The following is a 27,711-nucleotide window of genomic DNA, read 5'->3' as shown; positions in this document are numbered from 1 at the left end:
AATATTGATCAAGTTGTTCAGGAGGTGAGAGAAGGGTGGTCATTCTTTGGTCTCACCTCGCTCATTAATTGGTTCAGCCTAGGTCGGTATAAAAATATTATACTCCCCTTCCTATTTAGCGTTTTTTCCTGTTTGGTACTCCTGTGCATCTCATGCGCATGCCTGTATCCGGCATACAGTTCATAGTGTTATGATAGTGGAAGCAAAACCCCTTATCAACAGCGAGGACGAGGAGGATAATGTATAAAACTGAGCAGGTTGGTTCGCTCTTGGCCCTGGCCACGGGGGCATGTAAAATATAAAATAAGAAGTTACACATGGAAGCCTTTCAATAAAAATTTAAAGCGATATTTAGTAAAGCTTGCCTATTTCTGCACCCCTCCCCCCCAACTAGCCACATTCTCGAACTTTTTACTTTATACCATGTTAATGTGTTTTCTGCCTTGCTGATTTAATAATGGAACAGCCATGTTCCTTAATACTCCAGCAGTAGTGAATAGAGAGCCCTTTTTAAAGAGTGCATCAGGAAATGTTTGGAACACAAGATTAAGATCATGTTACACAAGTCAGTGGCAGGGAATCATGTAGCAGAGTGTCTAGCTGATTTAAAGAGACAGTGTCCTACAGTTATGGACAGAGGAGAGAACATACAAGATCACTAATCATAAAGCCATTGTTAGCATTTAACTTTAAAATTCAGTGTTGCAATGAGTCGAATGCTGCTGAAAGGTACCAAACTAACAGCCATGGGAGGGAGGCAAAGCGCTCTCTATCTCCCCACATTAAGATCAGGCACAGCAATGGGAATATGCAGGGTTGCATGCACTGTAAGCACCGCATTCCTATAGCAGAACTGGGCTGAGGCGGCTGCACTCAGCTTCCTGTCAGGTGTGACTTTGGGTTCACGGCCAAATCTGCATGAGAAAGGAGGACACCAGAGTCTCACAAGAGTTGAGCCACAGCTGAATGGAAATCAGGAAACAGGTGAGCTTCTATCTAGCTTGGAATCTGTTGCAGAACCAGCCCAGCATGGCTGTGACTGGTTGCTCTTCTTGCTGCTGGAGGGTGCCAGCTGCTGGAAGTTCCAGAGATTAGCACAATCAGACCAACTCCCCTCCCAGCAGTTACTCCCCCTTAGTTTCTCTGTGCTGCTCCTCTCTTGCTCTCTGGAATCACAGTTGTTCTCTGTGGCTACATCTACACTGCAAGGTTTTTGCGCAAAAATCGGCAGAGCATCTATACCTCAAGCGCACTTTTGCACATGGAATTCGGCAGAAGAGAAGGCTTTTGGCGGCACAGTGATTCCTCTCCCCACAAGGCATAACTCCTTTTTGTGCAAGAGTTCTTGCACAAAAAGGTAAGTGTGGACGCTCCGCAGGGGTTTCTTGCACAAGAAACCCCTATGGGAAAAAGCACAGATGCTCTGATGGCCATTCTATGAATGGCTATCAGAGCTTTCCCGTGCAAGAGCGTCCATGCAGTGTGGACACTGTCTTGCACAAAAGCACATGGCTTTTGGGATACACTTTGAGGTCTGGATGTGCTTTTGTGCAATGAGTTTTTGTGGAAGATCTCTTCTGCAAAGGGCTTCTTGCACAAAAACCCTGCAGTGTAGACAAAGCCTGAGTGACTCAGAGGTCACTACTGTGGTTTCCCTTGCTGGGGAGCATAAGCACCAGCAGTGAAAGTGACTTAGAATTTCTTACAGGTACTGTCCTATTGCAACCCATTTCCCAGCGCCAGGCCCTAACCTCACCCCACTTCTTCTCACCCCCCTCTATTCCATCCTTTCCCCCTCTAACCTCCCTCCCTCCTAGAGCTTCCTAAGTGCCAGGAATCAGCAATTTGCAAGGCTCTGAAAGTGCTGGGAGGGAATCAGAGGAGAAGGTCAGGGCAGTGCACAAGAGGAGCAGGAAGAGGGAGCCAGAAGCAGAGAGGAGAGCATGATGCTGGGGGGTGATTTGCACGCTCTAATTTTTTCCCTCTGGGTGCTCTAGCCCTGAAGCACCCCAGAGTCAACACCTAGGCTAGGGAGAACTTTGCAATGTTCCTGCTCTACAGCAATCTCAGGCAGCAGTCTTCAGCTTCACAGTGCCACTCCTAGGCTTTGTCTACACTACATGCTTTGCCGAAAGAGGCAATGCAAATGAAGCACTGATTAACATTTTCTCGTGCATTTTCATACTCTCTTTCATTCTGTTTTTGCGCAAAAACAGTGTGGAAGTTTCCTTATGCCTCCTGAGGCATTTTTGAGGAGTACAGGATCTTTCAAAAAAGGCTTTTCTTTTAGAAAGATCTGAGTCTAGACCACAGTTTCACTTTCGAAATAGCATTTTTTGAAGAAAAAAAAAGTCGTGACGCGATTATGCAAATGAAGCATGGGAAATTCAAATACTGGCTTCATTTGCAATTTCGATAGGTCTAATTTACATGCCTCTTTCGAAAGAGGGATGTAGTCTAGATATAGCCCGAGGGAATAACTTTGGTCAACTTGTCTGCTGCCTAAACACTCCTCCCTCTCCCCAGGGACAAACTGCAGCTTTCTCCCTGCTGCCCATTCTAGTTCTATTTTTCTGTCTTTTATGGAAGCTCCACCTGTCTCTTGCAGGTGAGCGTCCCTCTAATTAGTTGCCTCCAGCCTAAAGCTACCACTGTTTGCAGACTAATTAGCTGATTGGGCCCACCTGATCCAATTCAGCTCTTGGAGGGCCAGTGTGGAAAACAAACCCCATCGCAATCCCCCAAAATACAGTATTTTATTCTCCAGGATCTGATTTTGACTCATCTAGCTTCATTGTTATTTCTGTTATAGTAACGTCCTTATGCTATGTGCTGTGCAAATACATGTTATGGGGAGCTGATATGTTTCTGCTCTTTTATTACAGGATTATTTGATTCGGTCTGAGGTGGAGGGGAATTGATGGGTTTGTTTATTCATATGGTATATTGTTAAAAAGGTGTTATGGGTGGCCAGAGCTTTGGATTGGCTCTCTTTTAGTGCAGTTTGTAAAAATCCAAATGTATAACTAGTTTGACACAGATACTGAGCTTAGCTTCTGTGCAAATTAGGTCCCTAGCTGGATCATTTGAAGCATTGGCAGGTAGAAGTGATGTGATAGTAGGAAAAAGAGAATTGTGTTCATTACAATGTGAGTGAAAATACAGGCATGAGCGACCCTTTTTTTCTTTTTCCCAAATTTGACATTACTGGGCCAAATTGTGGGTAGCACTGCCCCAAAGCATGCCAGAATGCCTACAGCCAGTAGAGGGCGTGTGGCATCCTGATTCTGGCCTCTCTGACAGATAGGAACTGCACAGGGGCATTCCAGCATAGCAGTTGTATCTATGGTCTACCCTAGGAATAGACACTATATAGGGTGCATGGATTATTCCTTACTGTGGAAGATGGAGATTATGTAAGGGAACCTACAGTACAAGGACTAGTCTATATACTGTATGATAGCCTATACATTTAACCCAGATGGGTTGATTCCAAAACTTTACTGGATTCTTGGAGCTATTTAGTTTAAAAATCCCATAGGGATTCCTTATTGTGTTCAGCTTTGAGCACATAAAGACATTGTGTATTCTACCTCCTTTTCAAACTTTTGCATGCTAGTGAAACTGAATGAAACTCTTTGTCCTTTGCCCATTCCTGGGGAGGAGCCGAGCCAAGTCAAGTCAGCACAGTCAGAGTTCATCATACTGGTCACCTGGGAGCTGTGGTTGTACATGGGAGAATCAGCCTAATCTAAAAGCAAAACATTCCAAAGGCTTTTTCTATCCAGGAAATCCTTCAGGGACAGGGGATGCTCTAATAAGACTGTCACACTTCATTACCAAATATTATTGCTGCAGCTTGTATTATTGGGGGGGAGGGGGAAGCAGGAATCCCAACTGGAGAAGTTGTTCAATTTTTTTTGGGGGGGGGGGGGGGGGGAGGTAGCTGTTTTAGCAAACATTCCAAAATACCTGAGATTTACATTTAGCAGCCCCATCCACCGGGGTCTCATTGCAGAGATATATGCAAGGAATATTCCTAAGGGAAATATCAGAAGAATACAAGTGAAAGCGGGTGGAAAATAACAAAAAGGATATTTAAAAGGGAGACTTTACCCTGTATCTGGGATCATGAGAAGAGGGATTTAAGCAGGCATTGACAAATTATGGCACTAGTTGAAAAATATAAAAGTCCCACTAGAACATTTGATAGTTGGCATCAACATGGCCATCATGATTTTCTCGTGTTATTTCAGGGCAGTCAGATTAATTAATTAATAAATTCCATTAATTTTTCTCCTTGTAAATCTCACTTGTGACATTGCCGGTCTTGCTAAGCAGTCTTATTTAAACATTGGCCAAACATTTTACAGCAACAACAAATAGCATGGTACTAGCATATGTAATGTCAACAGACAGAATTGAACCTGGGACCTTGGGAGTGTAGTGCATTAGCCTCTACAGCAGGGTTGGGCAAAATACGGCCCCCGGGGCCACTGGATCTGGTCCACGGATAACCCTGCCGGGACCCTCAGGCATGTAGCTGTGTGGTTTAAATCTCATTCCATGCGTCTCTCTGCTCTGCAGGGAGGGGGAGGCTTTGTGCAATCTCCTTGCCCCGAGCCCAATCCTCAGCTCCTGGTGGCCACAAACAACCAGCCAATAAGATCTGAGAAACTGGCTTGGAACATGGGAGCAAGGCAAGTTTCTTCCTTCTCCCGGAGTTGAGAGCCACCTGGGGCTTGCAGCTTGCAGTTTTAAGTGATTGAGGGCTGCAGGAGGCAGGGAGCCCAGCCTGCCTTGGGGGTGCTGCAAGGCTGCTGACTTAGGTAAGCACCTCCCAGCCAGAGCCTGCCTCTGGCACCACTGCCCCTCCTAAACCTCCAACTCCCTTCCCAGGTCACCATCCAAACCCTCTGCACCCCCTTACCCGGGTCACAACTCCCTCCTAGACCTGTACCCCCTTCTACATCCCCCCAGGTCAGAATCCTCTCTTGCACCCAAACACTCTCCCACACCGTGCACCCCAATCCCCTGCCCCAAGTCACCACCCAAACCCTCTGTAGTCTGCATCCTCTTTTCCCCTTCTCCCAGGTCACAGCTCCCTCCCTCCCAGACTTTGCACACCACTCCTGAACCCATACCCCCTCCCTGACCCTACATCCCTATCCCCTTACACAGGTCACAACTCCCTCCTTTGCCCAAACTTCCCCTCAGACCTCACTCCATCTCCTGCACCCTCGTCTCTTACCCCATGTGCCCTTTTGTGCCCAACCTCCATCCTAGACCCTGCACATCCTCCACAGAAATGTGCAGTCCTTGACCACTTGCCAAAATCTTGAAGTGTCCCCCCTCCAAATAAAATTATTGCCTACCCTTGCTCTGCAGCTTGAGTATAAAGCCAGCTGGCTCTCAGCTAAGGCAGGGAAACTCATTCTTTCTCTCAGTAAGTGGTCTGAGTGCCACTACATAGGATAGTGAACCACACACACCCTGTAGGTGTCTGAGTTACACATGCAGTGTTCTTTTTTTTAAAATCCCAATCCTGACAGTTTAATAGACTGACACGTACATTGTGTTAATACCTATCATAGCTCAGCTGCACATAGGCCACTTCTCAATTACTATTTGTAAGGGAGTGGATAATGTGTACATTATCTTTGGTCTATTGAGACACAGCATGGTCCTGCAGATCATGACTTGAGATCAGGAGGCCTGGATTCTGATTTCTGGCATTGTCACAGGCTTTGTGTGACTTTAGGCAAGTTCCTTCCCGTCTATGTGCCTCAGTTTCTCCCTTGCCCTTTTGCTGTGTATTTAGATTGTAAGCTCTCTATGGGTACATCCTACGCTATGACGCTATTCCGCATCTTGACAGTGTGCCCGTTATTTCAAAATATCTTCCGAAATAATGGGTGCGCTATTCCGAAATCCCTGTAAACCTCGTTTCACGGAGATTAAGGGACATTTCAGAATAACGGTTTATTTTGAAATACACTCAAAAAATTAGCTACTCACTTTGCATAGCACAAATTGTGTAGTTTATTTCGAGCTAAGGGTGCTATGGAGAAAGTGCTTTTTTTCACAGTGCTTGAACAAGGACTTAATCTTGATAGAGGCGTTTAGGGGCTATCGTTATATCAATGTGTTTGAGCGTATTATTGAGCATTTGTCCTTAAAAATGGGACAATTTTACGTTGAATAAGGATTGCTGCATTTGCTCCCCTCTTATAAAAACAAACATTTTCCCTGCTGAACTTAATATTGGTCAATGGAGCAAGCCTATTTGATGAGTGGAATTGGTGGGGCAATGTTTTGTGATATGAATGAGACAGAAAGCGTCAGCATGTTACATACAGACCAGGGAATAGCAATCAGCTGAACTGAGCTAGAGCTGAATTGACCTGGGCTGGAATTGAAGTGCTGAGCTGTAGGGAAAAGGCTTCAGTGCCCCTGGGACCAGCGGAATCACCAGCCTGCAAAGGCCCCTGGGCAAAGTGGAATGGAGGGCAGTTCCATGCTCCCAGAAGGCTCAGGGCCGAGGGTGGAAGGGGCTCTCCAGTGCAGCGCTTCAGCAGCGACTTAAAAGGGCCTGGGACTACAGCTATTGCCAGGCCTTGGGGCAACTGCCCCATTTGCCCCCCCCCCCCGCTCCCATCAGTGGGCATGCCTGGGACATCTGACCCCCAGAGATTTTCAGTACTCACCAGTCTATGACATATTAGCCAGATTTAGTTCAGTGCTTACTTACACGTTACAAGTGACGTAAAACACAATAACAGTTTCCAAGCAACACAGTATTGTGGCCCACTGTCTGCCCCCAGGACGACTGGAGTCATGTAATAACATGTCACAACAGAAATGAACTGTCCCTGTTCAGCATTTCCGCTGGAATTCCACAGCTGTTGCATTTCAAGCTGTAGCGTGAGGGGTGGATTCCTCCTAACAGGGCACATGGTAGCAGCTTCAACTTGGGCTCAGACTATTTATACTAAGTTGAAATGAATTCCCTGAACTGGGTCCTCCACGTCAACAAGAGACTAAACAGAGAGGAGGATGCCTTTCCCCTTGCAAAATGCAGGACAATGTAGCACTTTAAAGACTAACAAGATGGTTTATTAGATGATGAGCTTTCGTGTGCCAGACCCACTTCCTCAGATCAAATAGTGGAAGAAAGTAGTCACAACCGTATATACCAAAGGATACAATTAAAAAAAATGAACAAATATGAAAAGGACAAATCACATTGCAGAACAGGAGGGGGATGTGGGGGGGGGGAGGAAGGAAGGTAAGTGTCTGTGAATTGATGATATTAGAGGTAGGGAGAGTGGGATGTTTGTGAGTTAATGGTATTAGAGGTGATAACTGGGGAAACTAGCTTGGTAATGGGTGAGATAGTTCAAGTGTTTGTTGAGTCCTTTTTGGAAAGTGTCGAATTTTAACATGAATGACATTTCCCCTTGCAGTGATATTGCTAGACTCAGAGCTTTGCTTTTGGGTCCTGAACTCATTCATGCCCCTAGAACTGGCTGGTTCGGTGGGGCTAATTCATTCAGATCTTGGAAAGACCATAAGTTAGTCTAAGAAGACCCTTCAGTTTATTCGAAAGAGGCATACACAGGTCCTGGCAGGAATAACATGCTGCTCATGATAATATGCAGGTTGGCTGAAAAGAGAAAGCCAACCTGACCCAGGGCTTTCAAAAGTAGTGGAGAAGGGGAGTTAATGTGGTGAAATGGGACTGAAATCCAGACATCCAAAAAAGGGAAGGAAAAAATACTGTTACCTGGAAAGTATAAATTAGAAATTAATAATACTCTTGTTGTACCAAAAGACTGCATCTTCAACGAGTGGGACAATAATCCCTAAAGCAGTATCACAAATGCAGGAACACTGTATGTTATATTATATGACTCTAGATAATATTTAGCTGTGATGTGCAGAACCTTCCATGCAAGGGATAATGTACATTCGAATCTCTTAGCAACCTTGGAAAACAGATTATACTGGAATTTTCCGGACCATAGTTGCTCATATTGGACAGAGCAGCTGGATGGACAGTCCATCAAGCTAGTGGATCAATATATATATCTTGGACAGTGAGTTGGGCCTGGAGTTGAGCAGGAGGAGGAGGTTGGGCTGGATGGCCTTTGGGAATCTGTGCAGTGTTTTTGCTGATTCCAAACTTTCCACCACCGTGAAAGCCCATCTCTTTAACACCAGTATCCTCCCAGTAATGCTGTGTGGCTGTGAAACCTGGAATACGAGGCTTATGGAAGAATCAAAGCTGCAAACCACCCAAAGAGCAATGGAAAGATGCATGGTGGGTGTAAGTAGGCTATAACATATTACCATTGACAATTTGCGCGCAAGAAGTGATGTCAACTATGTCATCCAAGTTATGTATGACCGGAAAAGGAGATGGAGCTGGCCATGGTGCAAGACTGAAAAACAACAGATGGATAGCACGTATACTCTGTTGGTATCCACAAGATGTGAAAAGAACAAGAGGAAGGCCTCCAGCACTTTGGGTAGATCCTTTATGGAGGAATCATGCAAGGACATGAATGAGAACCACGCAAAACAGGATGGTGTTGAAAAGTTGTGATCTCCATTGGCGAGACTATCTCCATTGATGAAATCATGGATCTTCCACGTAAGATGTTTGACATAATGAAGGGCGCTGCTCTCAATATCATGGAGTTATTAGTGATCTCACAACAGGAAAATATACAAGAAAACACATGCAGAGCTTGGTATAATTCCTCAGCTCTATTATTTAACAAAATTAAAATTATTAAATGGAATTTGTTAATTTCTGAAGTCTAACTTATATATCAATTCCTTAAAACAGCCATATCTTGTTAGTTGAAGATATTTTAATTCTGAATGTGTTTTGTTAGAATCACAGATTTTGTATTTGTATCTGAAAGGCCTCACCCTTGCACAGGAATTCTGGATTCTTTTATGCAGACTGAAATGAAAAAAGTTACACATGAGAAGACACAGTGACATTGATCATGATGGCCTGAGCCCAGTTTTCTGCAGAGGGATCAGTCATTTTCAATGCTAGGCTGAGAACCTTACATTTGTTTTGACAATTCTGGGAGCACAAGGGTTCCTTATTCCAGCACCTCACTAGCAAATTATATGCCTCCAGCAGAGAGAGAAAATATGAATCTTGAGTTGACTGGATATCATGTCCGCTATGATCATTTTCCTTTTGCCTTAATGCCCATTTCTATGTATTGCACTCCTTTCTCCCTTTTCCAGTAAACAACATAGGACTCACAAAGTTAGAAAACACGGTTTTGACTTCACTAAGGACATGCCAGCCTGTTAACTTACCAACATACTATACCTGTAAGCATTTGAAGCCACTCAGAATCTCACATTAACAGCAGTGATAGGATATTGAGTCATCTTGTCTTACAAAAATAATAATAAAAAAATCTGGGAAAGAAAGCAGAATCAAAAAAATAAAAATCTTAAATCAATCAAACTGTGCCATAGAATCTCCGTAGACAGGAATTCTGTGCTTAAAGAGAATAATGGCAGAAATGTATTACCAACTACCTGGCTAGGATGATAATGGTGACTGTGAAAAGCTCAGGGAGTTTAGAAAGGCTACAAAGACAGAATATAGAGTAATAATGGGAGACTTTAACGATCCTCATATTGACTGAGTATGTGTCACTTCAGGACAAGTTGCAGAGATTCAATTTCTAGACACCATAATGACTGCCAAAGAAACTCACAATAGTAACACTTAATTTTTGTTCCCCTTTTTGAAATTAAGACAATTAAGCAAAAATTAAAAGGAACACTCATTAGGGTAAAATGCCTGCAAACTACATAGGCACTATTTAAAATCAACATACATTTAAGGCTCAAACTAAATGGACACCCCAGATTTTAAAAAAGGGATGATACAAAAAATGCAACCAGTGCTAAACAATAGAGTAAAAAAGGCAACCAGAGGGGAAAAGGCATTTGTTAAAAACTGGAAGTCAAATCTTACTCAAGCAAATAGAAAGGAACATACACTCTGGCAAGTCAAGTGTGGAAGTATAATTAGGCAGGCCAAAGAAACAATCTGAAGAGCAACTAGCAAAAGATACAGAAACTAACAGCAAAATTTTAAGTACGTCAGAAACAGAAAGCAGGCCAAACAGCCAGTGGGACCCCTGGATGATCGACATGCTAAAGGAGTACACCAGGGGCACGTCTACACAGCAGAGCTAAATTCAAATTAAACTACGCAATTTCAGCTATGTCCATTGCATAGCTTAAGTTGAAATAGTGCCAAAAGCCAAGTTAAGCTATCTAGTTTTGACACTAGACCACTCTTCCTTCAACTTCCCTTACTCTTCGTGAAATGAAGGCTACCACAGGTCGGAGTAAGAAGTCCTTCAGCTCGACAATATTTCGAAATAAAGGCTTGTAGTGTAGACATGCTCTATGTTATTCCAAAATAACGCTGCTGTGTAGACATACTCCAGGAAGACAAGACCAGAGTGGAAAAGCTAAATTAATTGTTTGGATGGCTCTTCTCTTCAAAGGATGTGAGAGACATTCCTATGGTTGTACCATTCACTGTAGGTGACAAATTTGATGAATACTCTCAGAATGAGGTGTGCATAAAGGAGATTTTAGATTACATTGGTAAATTAAAGAGTAAAAAGTCGCCAGGAGTAATTGTATTTGCCCAAGAGTTCTGAAGGTAATCAAAGAACTACAACCTGTGATATGTAACCTATCACTTAAATCTGCCTCTGTTCCAGCTAATTGGGGGATAGCTAATGTGATGCTATTTTTTTAAAAAGACTCCAAAGGCAATCCTGGCAATTTCAGGTTGCTAAGCCTAACTTCCATACCAGGTGAATTGCTCAAAACTATAGAAGAGATTAAAATGATCAAATACATACATAAGCATGATATGCTAGGTCAACCTGGCTCTTGTAAAGGGAAATCATGCCTCATCAATCTGCTAGAATTGTATGAAGGTGTCAACAAACATGTGGACAAGAGTGATCCAGTGAATATAGTGTATATGGACTTGCAGAAAGCCTTTGATAAAGCCCATTACCAAAACCTCTTAAGCTAAGTAAGCAGTCATGGAATAAGAATGAACATCTTTGTTAAAAGGCAGGAAACGAAGGATAGAAATCAATGGTCTGTTTTCACAGCGGAAAAGAGGTAATTTGTGAACTACCCCAAATATCTATACTGGTACTGGAGCTGTTCAATATATTCATAAATGAACTGGAATTCATTTATTATGTAGGCCAAAATTAAAACTGGGTTAAAAATAATTAGATAATTTAGTGGAGGAAAGGTCCATCAGTGGCTATTAGCCCAGATGGTTAGGGATGCCACCTCATGCTCTGACCATCCCTAACTTTCTGACAGTCAGAAACTGGAAATGGATGATGGGATGGATCAATCAATAATTGTCCTGTTCTGTTAATTACCTCTAAAATATCTGTCATTGGTAGAGTGATCAGATAGTAAGTATGGAAAAATTGGAATGCTTTTTTTGAAGGGTGGGGTGAATAGCCGCATATATGAGACAAAGCTGCTAATGTCAGGACGGTCCCAATAATAATAGGACATCTGGTCACCCTGCTCATTGGCCACTGTTGGAAGATAAGATATGGGCTAGATGGATCATTTGTCTGACCTAGTATGTCCGTTCTTATGTTCTTATACTAATCTGAGCAACAGTAACTAGTGAGTGGGTTGTCAAAGAGCACTATGCAGAAGTGTAATTAAGGACAAACTTGTTCTGCTTTTGGAACATTAACAATTCTGTTAATGATTAGACTCCAGTTCGCTCTTTCATAACTGTATGAGTTCTGCAAGGCTAGCAGAGCTACTGTTTTAAAGAGACTGTATACAACTCAGCTCTCTTTTACCTGGACATCTGGCATACTGTATTTGATTGGGAGGTAAGGCTGTTCTGTTAAATTGAGAAGACAAAACCTTGTACATTTCCCCTTCTAACTATAGAGAAAAGATTGGATTTAGGTGTGTGGCTAGGCGGAAGGTGTCCTGCCTCTGTTAGAGAGAGAACTGGGAGCCTGGCAAAAGCTAACAAAATCCCAGAATGAAGCACAGTCCTGCTATGTGAAGATTGTTTTAATGTAGATGCTGGGGACGAGGAAAAATAGTTGAATAAGAGACATTCATTGAACTCCAGTGTTGGCAGAGAAGGGTTGTGAATCCCTGTGGGGATTGTTTGGAGTGGGGAGGAGGGAGGACTGATAATGGGAGAGTTTGCAAAATCCAAACTTAATCTCCTGCGCTGCAGAGAACTAATCCTCCCGCTTTGACATTAATCTTTTCAGCAGAGATAAAAAAAACCCACACACTTCTTATCTTTCACTTTGCTCATTGAGACAGAAAAAACAGGGACTAGGATTTGGTCTTTACTGGTTGGATAAATATGGAACTGCAGAAATTTTTGCAGTGAAGTGTTTTTCCAGCCACCCCTTCCAAGATTTCAGTATGGACTTGCACCAACTGACACTGACCCTCTGCTCAAAGACTCAGCAACTTCATGGGTGTTCCTAGAAGAGAGAGCCATGGCTGTAGAAATAAGAAAGCAAGGCCACTTAAGAGGATTCCATGGCAAATACGTCTGCAAGGGCCCAAGAGGTCATTAGAAAGGTCTGCCAGATTTGAATCCACCCTACATTGTGCATAAGTTTCTGGTTAAGTGTTTGGTTACCCATCAGCTGTTCAGTGGTCTCCCATGGGAAATTAGTCAATGGTTCCTAAAAGACCAGGTATCAAATCTCGAAATACCACCACCAGAGCAAGCATCCAACTCCAAAATAAACAACTATGCTGCTGAATATTGTCAGCCCTACAGTCCTGGAGACTGAAATCTTGTGTTCGTCACCAGAACAGATTCAGCTAGAAACAGTGCAAGATCCCTCCATACGGATGCCTGATCCAAAACCTAGTGAAGTCAGTTTAAAAAAAAAAAAAGCCTGTTCAGTAGCCTTTGCCTCAGGCCCATTAGGGCTTTGCCGGTAGGTTTGAGCCTTGCTGTTGTCATTGTCTGTATTGTACCTATTGCGTGCAGTCCACAAAGTCCATCTGGCACCTCTCACCAGCATCGCAGCCACTTAATAAATACATCCAGAGAAACAAGGGAGTCTGCCAGGTTGATTTGGGACACACCAATCACCTAGCTTGCAATGTCAGATAGCATTTTATGGCAATCACCTGTGTGTGCTGAAACAAACAGAACAGCGATCCACTGGAAGTGCTCAAAAAAGAGTTTCTTTTTGAAAAATTTCTGTTTCTCCTTCTTGACCCATCCCCTTTTTTCTTTTCTTTTTTTTTAAAGATGACATACCAAAATGCACATGACTTTTTACTTGAGGCTTGGTGAGGGGCGTGGTTAGATTATAACATGGCATTTATTTAGGATGCAAAATAATGTTATTATATTACTAACCTCTATGGCTCTTGGTGTACAAAAGACAACTGTGGAGTCTCAGCATGTTCAGATTATGACACACCAGAGGGCATAATGCAGAAGCTCATGAGTAATTCTGAAATAGCCAACTGACCTTGCCAGTCCAAAGCTCACAAGCTTCTTTTCAACCAACAGATCTGTGTGTTCATTCAATGTTATCTAAAATAATTCCCGTCCCCCCCCCAAAAAAAGAACCTCTGAATTGTGAAGATTTCCAGCCAACTCCAGCACTCAAGAACAACCCTGTCAAAACAAGCCAATGAGAAATATTAGGCTATGCAATAGTCTTCCTAGAAAAGCTGTGGAATCTCCAATTGCTTGGGATTGTTAAAGCTAGACAGAGCGACACATTAGGTAGTAGTCCTGTGGCACCTTAGAGACTAATAAAAATATATACAATAGCCTGAGCTTCAGTGGGCAAAACCCACTTCTTCTGATGAGCTGGAACAAGTGTGTTTTACCCACAAAAGCTCACGATACTATACATATTTTTGTTAGTTTCTAAGCCCTGGTCTACATTAGAAAGTTATTTTGAAATAACAAGCAGAGCGTTCACACTACCAAGCCTGTTATTTCAAAATAATAACTCCTGCTTTCCATGAGCAATAGTGCTTATTTTGAAATAGTTATTTTGCAATAGCATTAGTGTGGACGTTCCACTACTGTTATTTCAAAATACCTACTCTCCAAAATCATTCAAAGTAATTACTCCCCAATGCTTTCCTAAGCCGAGGTAGCACATCCACATTAAGGGAGCCTAACTTGGACTAATTTTGAGGCTTCCCTGTACTGGTGACATGCTATTTTGAAATAAACTTCAGAGGAGAGGGTAGCCGAGTTAGTTTGTAAAGGATAAATTTAAAAAAACAACAAATGGTCCAGTAGCACTTTTTATTAGTCTATAAAGTACTACCAGACCATTTGTTGATTTTTAAGTTTATTTTGAAATTGTTATTTTGGGAGTTATTACAAAATAAGTTATTTAGAAATAATTTCCTGGTATAGACATGCCCTAAGGTGCCACAGGACTACTCTTTGTTTTTAAAAAGTTATCAACTAACAGGGCCATCCCAAACTGGATGATTTGATAAGACTGATCCATTCCTGCTACCAATGATTCAGCATATAGGACCACAGTGTCATAAAACAACAACAAATCAGTACATGCAACCCAGCACTTGTGAGTAGCTCTATAATAACCAACAGTGTATAGCCCAGTGGTCCCCAACCTTTACAGCCTGCCGGGCGCCAAGGGGCGTGGCCGTTCGCCTGCGGGGCGCCAGGGGGTGGGTGGCTCCCCCCATAGCCGCGTGATCGGGGGCGGCCCCCGCAAGCGCCACGCTCCCGGGGCCAGCCCCCCCCTGCAAGCGCCGTGCTCTGGTGCCCTCTCCTCCCCTAAGTGCTGCGTGCCCGGGCCGGCGTTCTCCCGTCGCGCGCCTGGGGCTGGCGCCCCGCGGGCACCGCGCGCCCGGGGCCGGCGGTCCCTCCCCCCCGCAGGTGCCATGCGCCCGGGGCCAGCGCTCCTCCTAAGCGCCGCGCGCCCGGGGCCGGCGCCCCCCCCCTCCAAGCGCCGCGCGCCCGGGGCACGAGCAGCCAATTCACGGCGCTCCCGGGCCGGCGCTTACTATGCGCCCGGGCCGGCTCCAGCACAGCGCATGCTCCACGTGCCCAGGGCCAGGCCAGCCCCGAGCACTTGGCGGGCGCACAAAAATGGCCCCGCGGGTGCCATGGCGCCCGCGGGCACCGTGTTGGGGACCACTGGTATAGCCACTATTGAGGAGAAAGCACTCAGGGAAGGGACCCCTCAGGAATTGAGACCAAGGACCAATTCCAGACTGAGTATTAAGAACCTTGCTCCTTTGAAGTCAGATGATGTGTTATCTTCATGGGGCAAAACCCACCCTGTCCAGAGGGCCTACACAAAGCCTATGCAACACTCAAGTCCTACTTGAGCCCTATTTTGAAGGTACTGTGCTCACTCTATGGCCCGTAGGCTATACACGACCCACCACAGCATTTCATAATGCCTGCAGCCTGCTTCAATGCAATATGTGAACTGCCAATTCATTAGTCTTTTGTTGTCACATTTCCATCATTTTAGTCTACACAGATGTGTAAATACACAATACTGTACATATAACCTACCTAAATACATACAAAACAAGCTGAACATAAAATGTAAATTAACACGAGAGATTTTAAATCTTATTAAAATATGTAGAAGCTGTTTGTCTCACACAAGGTTGAATGAATGTGACAATCTGTGTAACAAGCTTGGGCACCACGGACGAATGGAGAAGGCTTGTACATTTCCTAGGGCTGATTTTTCACTCACTTGCTGTGGCTTTTTTATAGGCACAAATTCCAGACTTGCCTGTTGCAATTTCCTGACACAGAATGCAGAAGTGGGAGTGAGGTTTGACATGTTGGTGTTCTTATTTCATTTGAGCCACAGATTGCTAAAACTGAAGTGGGTGAATCTCCTCATTTCAGCAATGCAGGCAAATGGACCTAATCAGAGACTGTACATGCTGGTGCATGCTGCCCTTCCGCTATATGCAAACTCCTAGAAACCCTCCTTAAGACCGGAAGAAAAGTAATGGCTCTTCCTCCACAAAAGTTCAGGGCTCCGAGGCTGGGAAGTTGACCACTGTGTGGATGGAACGATTTCTGCTGTGAATACAAAAACAAAACAAATTCCTCTTCTTGTTGAGCTGCCACCCAACAGGAAGCAAGGTGTGGAAGTGAGCAGAGACAAGGCCATCCATAATGGCAGGAGGTAGGCCCCCAAAGTGTTGAGTTTAGTATTTTGAACAGTCAGATTTCTGCAAAAAATTTGCAGCTTCTTGGGGACTTTGAATTTTGAGCAGTATATTGTTTAAAAAATGCATCAGCAGCACTCTGCACTTCCTTCCTCCATTGCACCTTCCATCTAGAGATCTCAGTTTGGGACTTAGTGAAGGTTCACTGGTGTATAGGCACTGTGCTGATTCTGTGCACACAGGAGAATTCCATGGTTAGGGTACAACTTACCTCTCCATCATCGGGCACCTCAGTTTCCTGGCTGCTCTTTGGTAGTCTGATGATTTGGCTCTCTGGCCTCCACAGACATCCAGGCCCTGCACTTTCTGGGGGCCCCACAGGGGTTGTTCCAACCACCCAACGAGCAGGATCCATTGGATTACCTGTGGTCGGGTGCCTGGCACAGCAGCAGCAGGAATAGCCCTCCCTCTTGCATACACTGTGATGCAGGAGCCAGAGCAGCCCAGCAGCCTGCTCCGCTCTGCCCCCGCCACCTTCCCAGTCTGCTCTGTGTGGTTTTTCTGTGGCAGTGGGGACCAGAGCTACCACTGCTCTGGGGTAGGGCTGGAGATAAGGGATTCAGTATGCAGGCTAGCCCGGGGCCAGAGGACTATCCCAACCCTCTCTAACTGCAGCAGCTTGGGACCAGGTGAGAAATTCCTCTCCATGGCTGCCGCAGCTCCAGCAGGCACAGCTAGGGGAGTGGTGCATGTTCCCCCAGCCGGGACAGGTCCAGGTTCATTTGCCCCCTGTGCTCCCCAGTGAGTGTGAGGAATGCAGCAAACTGTGCACTTTCCCCTTGCTCCCCGGCAAAGGGGAACAGCCAGCAATGTCCCCCTACAAATGGGGGGGTGGGAGCTTCAGCATCTCCCACCATCCTAGAAGTCACCTGGGAGGATGAGAGGATTGAGGCTTTTACCATTTAGGAGGAGTTCTTGAATGGACAGACACACACACAGATAGACACACGCACAGACAAATTCTCTCAAATATATAGTAGATGCCTGATTTTGAATCATAATATTACTGAAAAAGGCTTATTTTCTCATTTTTACCATATAATTATAAACTAAATCAATTGGAATATAAATATTGTACTTACATTTCAGTGTGTAGAATAAAGTGATATGAACAAGTCATTGTATGAAATTTTAGTTTGTACTGACTTTGCTAGTGCTTTTTACATAGCCTGTTGTAAAACTAGGTGAGCAGATGTACCCTCAGGAATACCTCTACGTACTCAGGTTGCCACTGTTCTAGGTGGTACTATAGGGAAGTCTGGATCCTCCTACTCTAGTCTTTAACCTGGGACTGGGTACTAAACAAAAGCTGTCTGCCCTCCACTACAAACTCCTCTGTATCACCATGCCTAGGGCCACCTTCTGCAGCTGTCTCTGATGCTTGTAAGTGAAATTCCATTTCATGTGTCAAAGAAAAATCAAGGGTTGGAGGAAGCAGACCCGCACTTACTGAAGCTAAACATCAAAGCCTGTTGAATCAGCTCCTTGAACTCTTCCTCCCACCTCAGCTTGAGATCCTCAGTCAGTCTCTTCCAGCTAGCACATCCTCTGCTGTTTCATTCTTCGCCAGGATGGCCCAGATACAGGACGAGAATTTTACACCCAATTGCTAAAACCCAGTGAGTACCAGCAGCCATGCAATAACAAACCAATGCGCAGCTGCACACACAAAACAACTTGCAATAACAAACAAGCATGTGTAGCCTAATATTCACCAGCAAGCACCCTTGCAATAGTAGACCAGTCAATGGTGCTCTAAGCTCACAAAGCAACCTTGCAATAACAAATCAAGCTTGAGAATTATTTTTCCCACCTCTCCATTCCATATCCATATGTTATCAACGGGGCTGGTCTTACCATAAGGAGAACTGAGGCAGCCGCCTCAGGTGCCAGCCTGTGGAGGGGCGCCACTAGGACCCCAAGTGTAGAAAATTGTGTCTGCTGCTGGTGCAGCGAGGGGGTATGGAGGTACCATTTGAGCTCCCTGCCTCAGGTATCAAAATGTTGTGGGCCGGCCCTGGTTAGCAATGCACAATTTAATCTCCTAACCCAGTGTTACTCACACTCATTTGACTGCACCCTCTTTAGTTGTCATATATCTCTCTCTGCTCCACCCCCTTACTTCTGCTGGTGATGGTGCGGTCTTCCAAGCTGGGCCCCCAGCCAGCAGCCTTCAGTCTCCTAAAGCATCTCATCCACCCTCAAACATATTCCATTCACCCCCAGGAGTGCACCCCCAAGTCAGAGAGCCTCTGTTCTAAGGAAGCAGCAGTGTACTCTTTTGACAGTCACTCTTCTTCTGTAAAGCACTTGCTGTGTCCTGGACGAGGTAGATAAGAACTGCTGCTTCTGCTGACTGTTTCTGCCTTGCTCATCAAGAACAGTTAATTAACTTTATATAAATAGCCTCTTTCCTTTCCAATCTTCTGTACAGAGCAGAAGGCAGGCCTGCCACCTGTAATAAGGCATATCACACAAGCTTCACTCATCATGGCAGTTTGATCAAAGGCTAAAATCTCAGTTCAGTGATTGCTCAAAGCAGGAATGGATCTTTTTGCAGCACCAGGCAGCTCTGTAGCAGTCTACTCCCTTGTATCACAGGCAGTGATGAATTCAGTGTTTTTTGCATTAGCAATATTTGTATGTAGGGTAAGTGAGCTGGTCTGCCAGTTAATTTCGGCAGTCATAAAAATTACATCATCCTCTCTTCAAGGGAATGCCTGTCTTTTGTGGCAAAGTAAGTTGGTTAAATAAGAACGTATCCATCTATGGCTCTTAAATGGAGCACATCACCATACCATCTGAGCACATCACAACTGTTAATGTGATTAGCCTCCCACTGCCCCGTAAGACAGGGTACAAATGGAAAACTGCGGTACAAGGAGATAAGTGATTTACTCAAGGTCATAGAGGAAGTATGGGGTAGAGTTGGGAATTTAATCTCAATCACCAGAGTTCCAAGCTAGTGTCTGACCACTGGACCAGCCTTCCCCTCCCTCTGGGAAACTCATAAGTAGGAGGCCACTATCATAGAAGCTGTAGTAAGTTTTCCTGGAGAGAAGAATCAGCTCTGATGTCAACCCCATCCTAAGACAGGCTGATCACCCATTGTCTGAGAAACTGCATTTTGCAACATTTCCCTCCGCCAGCTGAAATTGAAAGACTTTGCAATTAACTCCATGAGGTTATGATTGTTACCCTTAGTGTGCTGGCTACATTCCGAAGGAGAATTACATTCCATCTACTTAGTATTCTCACTGCACTTGCAATTACAGAAACACTTTTCCCCAGATTTTCAGCTGAGCTATTGTGTGGTGTTGCCGTATGCTGTTGCAAAGCTGCTGTGTTCCACTCCTGAGGTGGGATGCCTTCGGGCAGTAGATAAAGTTATCTTTGTATACTTCCTACCTCTTCACAGGGAGAGGCTTGGTCAACAGGACAGATTAACTTGGGGGGGGGGAGGTATTAGATTTTGTGGGGGTCCTGAGGCTTTGTGGTGGGGCCAGAAATGAGGGGTTCAGTGTGAGGGTTGAGCTGGGAAGGTGAGTGCAGAAGAGGGTGAGGGCTCTGAGTGGGAGTGTGGGCTCTGGGGTGGGGCTAGAGAGCAGGCATCTGGGCTGCAGGAGGCGGCACCAGGCGGAGGCCACGGGGCTTGGAATGCAGGAGAGGGGACTCAGGGCAGTGTGTGTGGGTGTGGGGCCTGGGAGGAAATTAGGTGCAAGAGGGGGCTCAGGGTTGGAGTGTGGGTCTAGGAGGGATTTAGGGTATAGGAGACATCTCAGGGTGGGGCAGTGGTTTGGGTGCAGCATCTGGTAGGTCAGGATGCAGGAAGGGCCTCAGAGCTGGGGCAGGCAGCTCCCCTTTGGGGGAAACCCTGCACGCACTGGCCAATGGGAGCTGTGGGAGCAGAGCCTGTAGGCAAGGGCAGAACGGGGATGGAGCTCCCCCTGGTGATGTCACTCCAGTCCAGTGTAGGGGACAGCAGTGCACAGAACCTTCCCTCTCCTCAGGCCAGGCAGGGCCAGGTAAGGTGCAGGGGCTTTAGTGGCTGCAGCCCAGGGCCCTGGGCTAAGGGCACCTTGCAAAAAGATCTGGACTTTTGGCTGCTAAGGCCCCTCCCCCGCTTAGCCTGAGGCCCTGAGCTGTAGCCTCTAAATTCTCTTCTTAATCCAGCCCTGCCTGTAATAAGAATGGGTTCAGGGCACCTGCCCTCACCGCCCCCACCCCTGCCTGCACAGGAGTGCTAAGGCTCAAGGCTTCCAGCACGAGCTGGCTCTAGCCTGCAGCCCAGAGGTCCCCCGCCCCTGCTTTAAGTTCAGTTTGAGTGGAGCAGTTTAGGGCCAGATCACTCCCTCAAAGGAGAAAACCACACAACAGGTGGGGGGGAGTGAGGAGGAGCTGGTTAGTGGGGCGGGCAGGCTGAGGTCCAGGAGTTTCTTGTAAATCATCTCCTTTTAGGGGTCAGTACTCAGGACCCAGCAGGACTTGGGGAAGCAAAGTCTCCTAAATCACAGGTTAAAGCACAGGAGAACTTCTTTGGTGCAGGGCAGTGCTTAATTTGTGCCAGGGGTTGCCCAGCCTGAGCCCTCACACTGCTTAGGTTTGGCAATTTATAGTCCCGGCACCTCTACGCTTTCTGCATCAGTTATGAATGTCAAAAAATTGCTAGAGCCCAAGCACCTCTCTCATTACAAATTAAACCCCAGTGCAGGGCCCATCCTTGTGTTCCGTGTTTGTACAGGGCCTAATACAATGGGGGCCTAGTCTAGGACTGGTGGTCCTAGACCCTATTGCAATACTATGAACAATTAATAGGGGCAGAGTTGTGGTTCCCTCTCTTCTCTGCTGGCACCCTCTCCTTCCCTCCCTAGCAGAATGGCTCCCACAGGAATCATGTCACTTTTGGCTGAGCTCCCTGCTGTTACTCCACAGTAGCCCCTGGCAGAATCCAAAGCCTGTTACACCCGTTTTAGTCACATCAACTTTCAACATCAGATGGCGTCCCAGAGAGTCGCTTGCCCAGCTTCCTCTCAGGCCTGAGCCCTGTGAACATCCTCCTCAGCCGAGAGGGATCATTGGGGAACTAGAGGTGGTGGCACAGTGGAGTGGAGGTGCCGATTCCACACAGGCAGGGGATTCCCCTATGGAGGGGATGCTCTGGCTCTTTGCTCCGTCACTGTAAATAACCTAATACATCCAGTTTTCAATGAGGCAATTTGCCTTTTAAAAACCTCTCAGTCTGGGCAGGCAAAAGGAAGCACAGGAACTTCGGCCTTATAGCGACAGCTGTGTCTTGGGCAGATGCAACAGATTTGATTACAGAGTGATTGAATTTCTAGGGTTCTATACAAACAAGATTGCTTTCTTGGGAGCAGCACCCATGGCATTTCATTCAGTGATTACAACAGAGCTTTCGTGGGCTGTTATTGAATCAACAGCGGTTCAGGAGGTTCACCTATGGCAGCCATCGCCATGGTATCTGAGAACTTCCCACGGTGACATGAAGATTTTCTTCCCTTTCTTCCCAGGAAGTTGATGGTGTTTCCTCTTGCTTTCACAGCAATACTGTTTTTGCTCAGGGAGTCAGAGGCAACCCGCCAAGAAGAGAATAAAATCCAGTTTGTCCAAAGGGTTGCCAAACACTTTGCATTGATTGTTCCCACAGGTCCTGCAAGCGGACAAAGTCACCACCTGTTGATCGCTGCTCCGTGGCATACTCTGTTGGAACGCTGAGACTCAGCCTTTATGGGGCGAGAGGGAGTAGGGTGATAGCCTTCATTTACTGCCAGCACACGTGTTGCTTGTAGTCATGAGACTCAGAGCCCCTCTTGACTATCATTTGGGACAAAAGCTCTTTGCAAAGGTTCAGACTTCCAGGAAAGGAAAATAGCTGCAGTGAAGGCAACCTGGAAAGGACTTAAAGGAAAAGGAGCAATTAAGTAAACAAGACAGACTCGTAGTAACTGGTTGTCACACCGTTTCACAAAATCTTGCCATGAAATATCTCATGCCTGATTTGAGCCATTTACACTCAAAACCATGCAAATAGCTGCTGTGAGAAATGCCACTGTTCTGGGCTCGGAAATGTTTTGCTGTGATAACTGTGATCTTCAAGCAGAGAGAAAGGGGAAAAAAAGATGTGCATATTACAAAGAGCCTTTCCGTAATCAGCTAAAACAAGTGAAAGACAGAACCAGGAATTGGATACCTACAGGGTCAGGAAAAGGCTGAAATCTTTCCACTTTACAACATTGGCTCAGGAATGGGCCAGATCAGGTTGTGTCTATACTGCACCATTTTTTCCAAGATAACTAGTGTTATTTTGAAAGAATGTGAGCGTCTACACAGCCATTATGTTATTTCAGAATAATTTTGAAATAATGGACGGCGTATTCCGAAATCTGTGAATCTCATTCTACGAGGAATAACGCCTATTCCAAAATAGCTATTTCGAAATAAGCGTGCAGAGTTGATGTACCTTCAGTGGTGACCTGTCATTACTACTGGATGACAACTTGTTGTATAGAATGAGTGGGTTGTTCTCAGACCTGATGCCTACTGTTCAAGTATAAATGTGGTATTATCCCCATCCTAATTGGCAGCAGCAGTCAAGGATAATAGAAGCCTGGCCAAGCAGGCACAGAGTCTCAGGAATAAGGAGGAAGCTTGCATTGCTACTATCTGTATTCTGTGAGGAGAGGATTTTAGGGCCTTCTTTCCAGAGGCATTTATTGCAAATGAAGTTGCAGCACCTTCTGGAAATAAAGACCCAAATTTAGTTTCAAACAAAAGCAAAGCTGAGTTCTGCAGGACCTATCTAAAGCAGCTTGCAAGCGCAGACAAAGCTCCAGTTCAAGTTAGCTAACCAACCAGGATGCCCATCCATCCTCATCTTCACTCTGACACCTTTGGCTGGATTCTAATCTCAGTGATGCTTCAGTAATTCTACTGACTTGGTCAGAGTCACTGTGTCTTTACACTGATGTCACTCAGACCACAATCTTGCCCTAGGTTTCTGTTTTATTTTAGCATTGCTACTTCTGAACAGTGAGGTCATAAATTTCTGCTCATTCCTCCTGAGGCAAGGAACATAACCATATCTCCAGGACTTTGAGATGATTCATGTTAATAAGAAGAGTGAGGTGTCGCTGATCAGAAAGGTCCCTCTGGAAGCATTTACCATTGTCAGCTCTTGAAAGATGATCAGCTGTTAGATTAATCTCCCATAACATAGCACTTAGGCCAAAGTGGGCTAGCTAAATCTGTGGTCTTAAGAATCCCATTTTGGCTTAGACACAGAGAAGAAAAAAGAAGCTGAGATTGCAAGTGGAAGATTATTGGGTAAGGCACTGAATGGAGCAGCAGATTCTTGGCTTTGCCTGCCAAGTATTCAGTTGCTGGGATTTTACTGCAGTTAGACAGGGTTTCACCTCACAGACTGGCTCAACATTCCCTGTCTCCGGGCAGGCCTACACTTAAAATGCTACAGCTGTGCCGCTATACCACTTCAGTGAAGACACTATTACACCCTGCGGTGAGATTTCCTATCAGCACGGTTAATCCACTCCCATGAGAGGAGGTAGCTGTGTCGGTGGGAGAAGGCCTCCCATCAACATAGTGCTGTCTCCACCAGGGATTAGGTCAGTGTAACTGCAAAGCTCAGGATGTGGGGTTCTCACACCCGAGTGATGTAATTACACCAATGTAAATGTGGAGTGTAGCCCTGCCCTGAGTTCATCCCAATACAGATGGTCTGAGAGAGGCACAGTTCTCCTTGACAACAGATAAGAATCTGTGGTCTCACATTGCTCAGCAATGACCTCTGCTATTCAGCAGGGAGCACTGATGGGAGTCCCACTAGACTAAGGCCCCTCAGTGTGGAACTGCTCAAGGAGATGAGGCTAAGAACAAAGGTACAATTTAGATAGACCTTACACTCTAAGCCCAGGGGTGGGCAAAATCCGGCCCATGGGCCAGATCCACCCACTAAGTATTTCTCTCTGGCTCATCTAGCTGACTAGCAGAGGTGCAGCCTTACAGCCAGCACTGTGTATTCAGCTGCCTCTATCCCACCTTGCTCTATCCTGCAGCGGAGCTGCTTCCAGGATTCTCCTGCTAGCTGCGCAGGACTGGGAGAGGAAAGTGCTAAAGTCAGGCTGTTTCCTTGTGCCTGTACTCATCTCTGCAGAGCTGCTCCAGTCCGAAGCATGGATGGTAAGTGGCTCAGAGGAGTGCCTGTCTTAAAAGGCACTGATTCTAACATTTCAGTGTGCGGGCGCGCTCTTTCTAATACCCCCTGCCCCTACACATCTCTGCAGAGCAGGGGAAGAGGGAAAGACAACAGAAAAGAACAGATTTCCCTGTCTTAAAGAGACAGAGCATGGCTTCCCTCAGAAACTTACCCAGTAGCACACACTCTCTGTGTCAGTCACACACCCCCAGTCTGTGCCACACAGACTCACTGTCACACACACGGCCTGACACACTCTCCCCTCTCTGTGCCATACACACAATCTGTGTCACAAAGTCTGTCTCTCATACCCAGTGTCTCTCTTTCTCACTCTCACACACTGTCTCTGTAGCCCCTAGCCCCACCCCTTCTACCTGAGGCCCTCACCCTTTCTGGGGGAGGAGGGAGCCTGTGGCCAGCCCATGACCACATACCAAAATTCATGAAGTGGTTCCCCCTGCAAAAATTATTGCCCACCCTGCCTCTAGCCCAAATGCTTAGCTGCCCTAGGCCTGGATTTCATATTCTATTCTCAGATGCCTCTTTCCACCTCAAAACTGGGTTTTATCTAAGAGAAGCAAATGGCAGAATGTGACCAAGACAGTTGCTGGGGAAGGTCTTAGCCAGAGAAGGAACAAAAACAGGAAAGAAATAGATGAGAGAAGTGACAGTAATAGCATCTTAGAATTCTGGAGTTTTCCAGTCAGCCATCCAGGCGCTTTCTCTGTATCTATCTGATATTTGCACTTAATTTCCTTCCCTGAAGAGATGATGATTTCATAGCACTTTATAAATATGCATTGATTCCAAGGCCCACAGGAATTACTGCGATCAACTACTGTGACATAAGACATAGAGTCTCCCCCCAATAATTCTAAGAGCATAGCTTTTAGAAACACATCCAGTCTTGATTCTAAAACTGTCCGTGATGGAGACTCCACCACAAGCCTTGGTGAATAGTTCTGATGGTTAAGTATTGTCACTGTGAAAAAAATTACAGCTTATTTTTGGATCTGAATTTGTCTCGTTTCAGCACCTGGCCATTGGATCCTGTTATATCTTTGTCTGCTGGACTGAGCCTTGACCAACAAAGACACACTAAAAAAGGTGCTTTAGGAGCTGCACCTCAGGGTCTCTGGGCTAAAAAGGACCCTCGCAAAAAAGATCTCTGAGCTGCCAAAAGCAGTATGGAGGGGAGCTCCAGCCCCATGCTGCCCTTGCCTGCAGGCTCTGCCCCTGCTGCTCCCATTGGCAAGTGAGCACAGGGCAGCACAACCTTCACTGAGCCACCTGCCTCCCCCCCATGCCAAAGGGGAGCTGCCCCAGAGAAGCACCCCATGCCCAACCCCCTGCCTTATTCCTGAGATCTCTCCTGCACCCTAACTCCCTCTCAGATCCCAACCCCTGCCCTGGCCCTGAGACTCCTTCTACACCCTACATCCCTAACTCGCTCCTAGACTCTTTACCTCACACCTCACCCTGAGCCCACTGTATCAGTGATCCTAATTTCTACCCAGACCCCACCCTCCACCCCACCCTTCACCCTCCTCCTGCACTCCAAATGCGTCATCCCCAACCCCATCCCGGAGCCTGCACCCCACTCAGAGCCCTCATCCCCTCCCATGCCCACTTTCCTGCCTTAGCCTGCAGCTTGCCCTTGCACACTGAGTCCCTCATTTTTGGCCCCACCCCAGGGCCTAGGGGGCTCCATAAAATCTAATAGCCCCAGCCCCCCAGAAGGGTTAATCTGGCCCTGACTACAGATGAGTTGAGTGAGGGGTTTTTTATGGCTTGTGTGTAGCCCCTGACTGACCTCTCTGTGGGTCAGTGACACTTGACAGAAAAAAAAGGTTCCCCACCCCCAACTTAAAGCTACATTGCTGAGAGAGGTGCTGGGGAGGAATGATGGTAGGGCTGAGAATGACCTATCTGAACAGCACTATATAAATAAATAATAGTTACTGCAGGTTGTACCTCCAAAATCTGGCGCACTCTGGTCTCGCAGAGCCTGGGAGCCTAAGGGCAGGAGGGCCAGCCAGGCAGGCCATAAGGGTCAGCAGTCTGGCTGGGGACAGCACAGAATCGGGGCCGGAGCCCCGCAGCAGCCTCCAGCAGTCCCTGGGAGTGCAGGACTAAGGCCAAAACCCTGTGGCAGTGTGGGGTTGGAGTCCCCATGACAACCCTCAGGGTTAGGGCCGGAACTCCATGGCTTCCCCTGGCTGTGTGGTGCCAGGACTGAGGATGTGCAGTGCCAGGGTCGGAGGTCTAGCCCTGCAGCAGTCCACCGGCTGTGCAGGACCAGAGCCCCGTGGCAGGAGCTGGAGACTGTGCCACCCAGGGCACCAGAAGTAGCTGGGCAAGCAGCACATCCAGGTTGGGGGGGAGGGTGCAGCCTGCCAGCAGGGGATGATGGGTTTGGGGGCCAGTGGCAGGAGTCATCCCTGGCCCGACAAATTGTCTTGTTCAGGACCAGTCACGTCCCAATGATGCTAGACCAGGGAGGTCCAACCTGTAGTAACGACATTCTACATGCAAGAATAGTTTATCTTGATGTACATCAAGATCAGACCCTTGACTACACTGGATGTTTAAGGTACTTGACACCTTCCAGAATTGACAGTATGACTAACTTCCTGCTGCTCTTTGTACAAGATCGCCACAGAGAAAATCCCCCTCTACTAAGAACTGAGCTTTAGGAAATTCATTGTGTGACAAGGAACATTGAGGTCCTAGAAACTGACATTCAGAGTTGCTGACAGCTCTCAGTGTCTCAAGACTAGGTTGGTCTGCTGCCCAGCTTGCCTGAAATGCTTCTCCTCTCAATAACGCTTGATAAGGAACGCAGATGCATACCATTTATCAGCAGCACTTTGGCTAAGAGGATTGCTTGCCCCAGCTCGTCAAGGTCACTACCAGTTTTACTCTGGGCTCTAATGAGGAGACAAGTCTGATGGGCCTCAGAAATTTCCCTGTCAAATAATCTCTGCTATGTTCACACTCCGGGGAGGAAGCAGAGCCAGTTGGGAATGTGTTGACACCAGGGATTTTCCTTATCTGGTGACTCTCAGAGACCTAGCTGGTACTAGGCACTAGGGTCAAGGCTTAATGTACATGCATTCTACATCTCTCTTTCAGCAGGGAAAGCAGTCACTGCAGAACAGATTGCA

General features: G+C 46.2%; 1 long non-coding RNA gene across 2 annotated transcripts; it reads left to right on the top strand.

The window, feature by feature from the left end:
• Positions 1-816: 816 nt before the first annotated feature.
• On the top strand, positions 817-27,711 carry LOC142828989 (uncharacterized). Of its 2 annotated transcripts, none has more exons than XR_012903198.1 (3): positions 817-984; positions 24,405-24,528; positions 25,578-27,711. It is a non-coding gene; the product is annotated as an uncharacterized LOC142828989 (long non-coding RNA). The 2 variants fall into 2 exon arrangements; XR_012903199.1 differs by lacking the exon at positions 817-984 and adding an exon at positions 11,863-11,951.

The sequence above is a fragment of the Pelodiscus sinensis genome, chromosome 4 (assembly GCF_049634645.1).
Source record: "Pelodiscus sinensis isolate JC-2024 chromosome 4, ASM4963464v1, whole genome shotgun sequence".
NCBI lineage: Eukaryota > Metazoa > Chordata > Testudines > Trionychidae > Pelodiscus > Pelodiscus sinensis.
The sequence above is the reverse complement of the archived record's forward strand: the minus strand, read 5'-3'. Positions and strand labels throughout refer to the sequence as shown.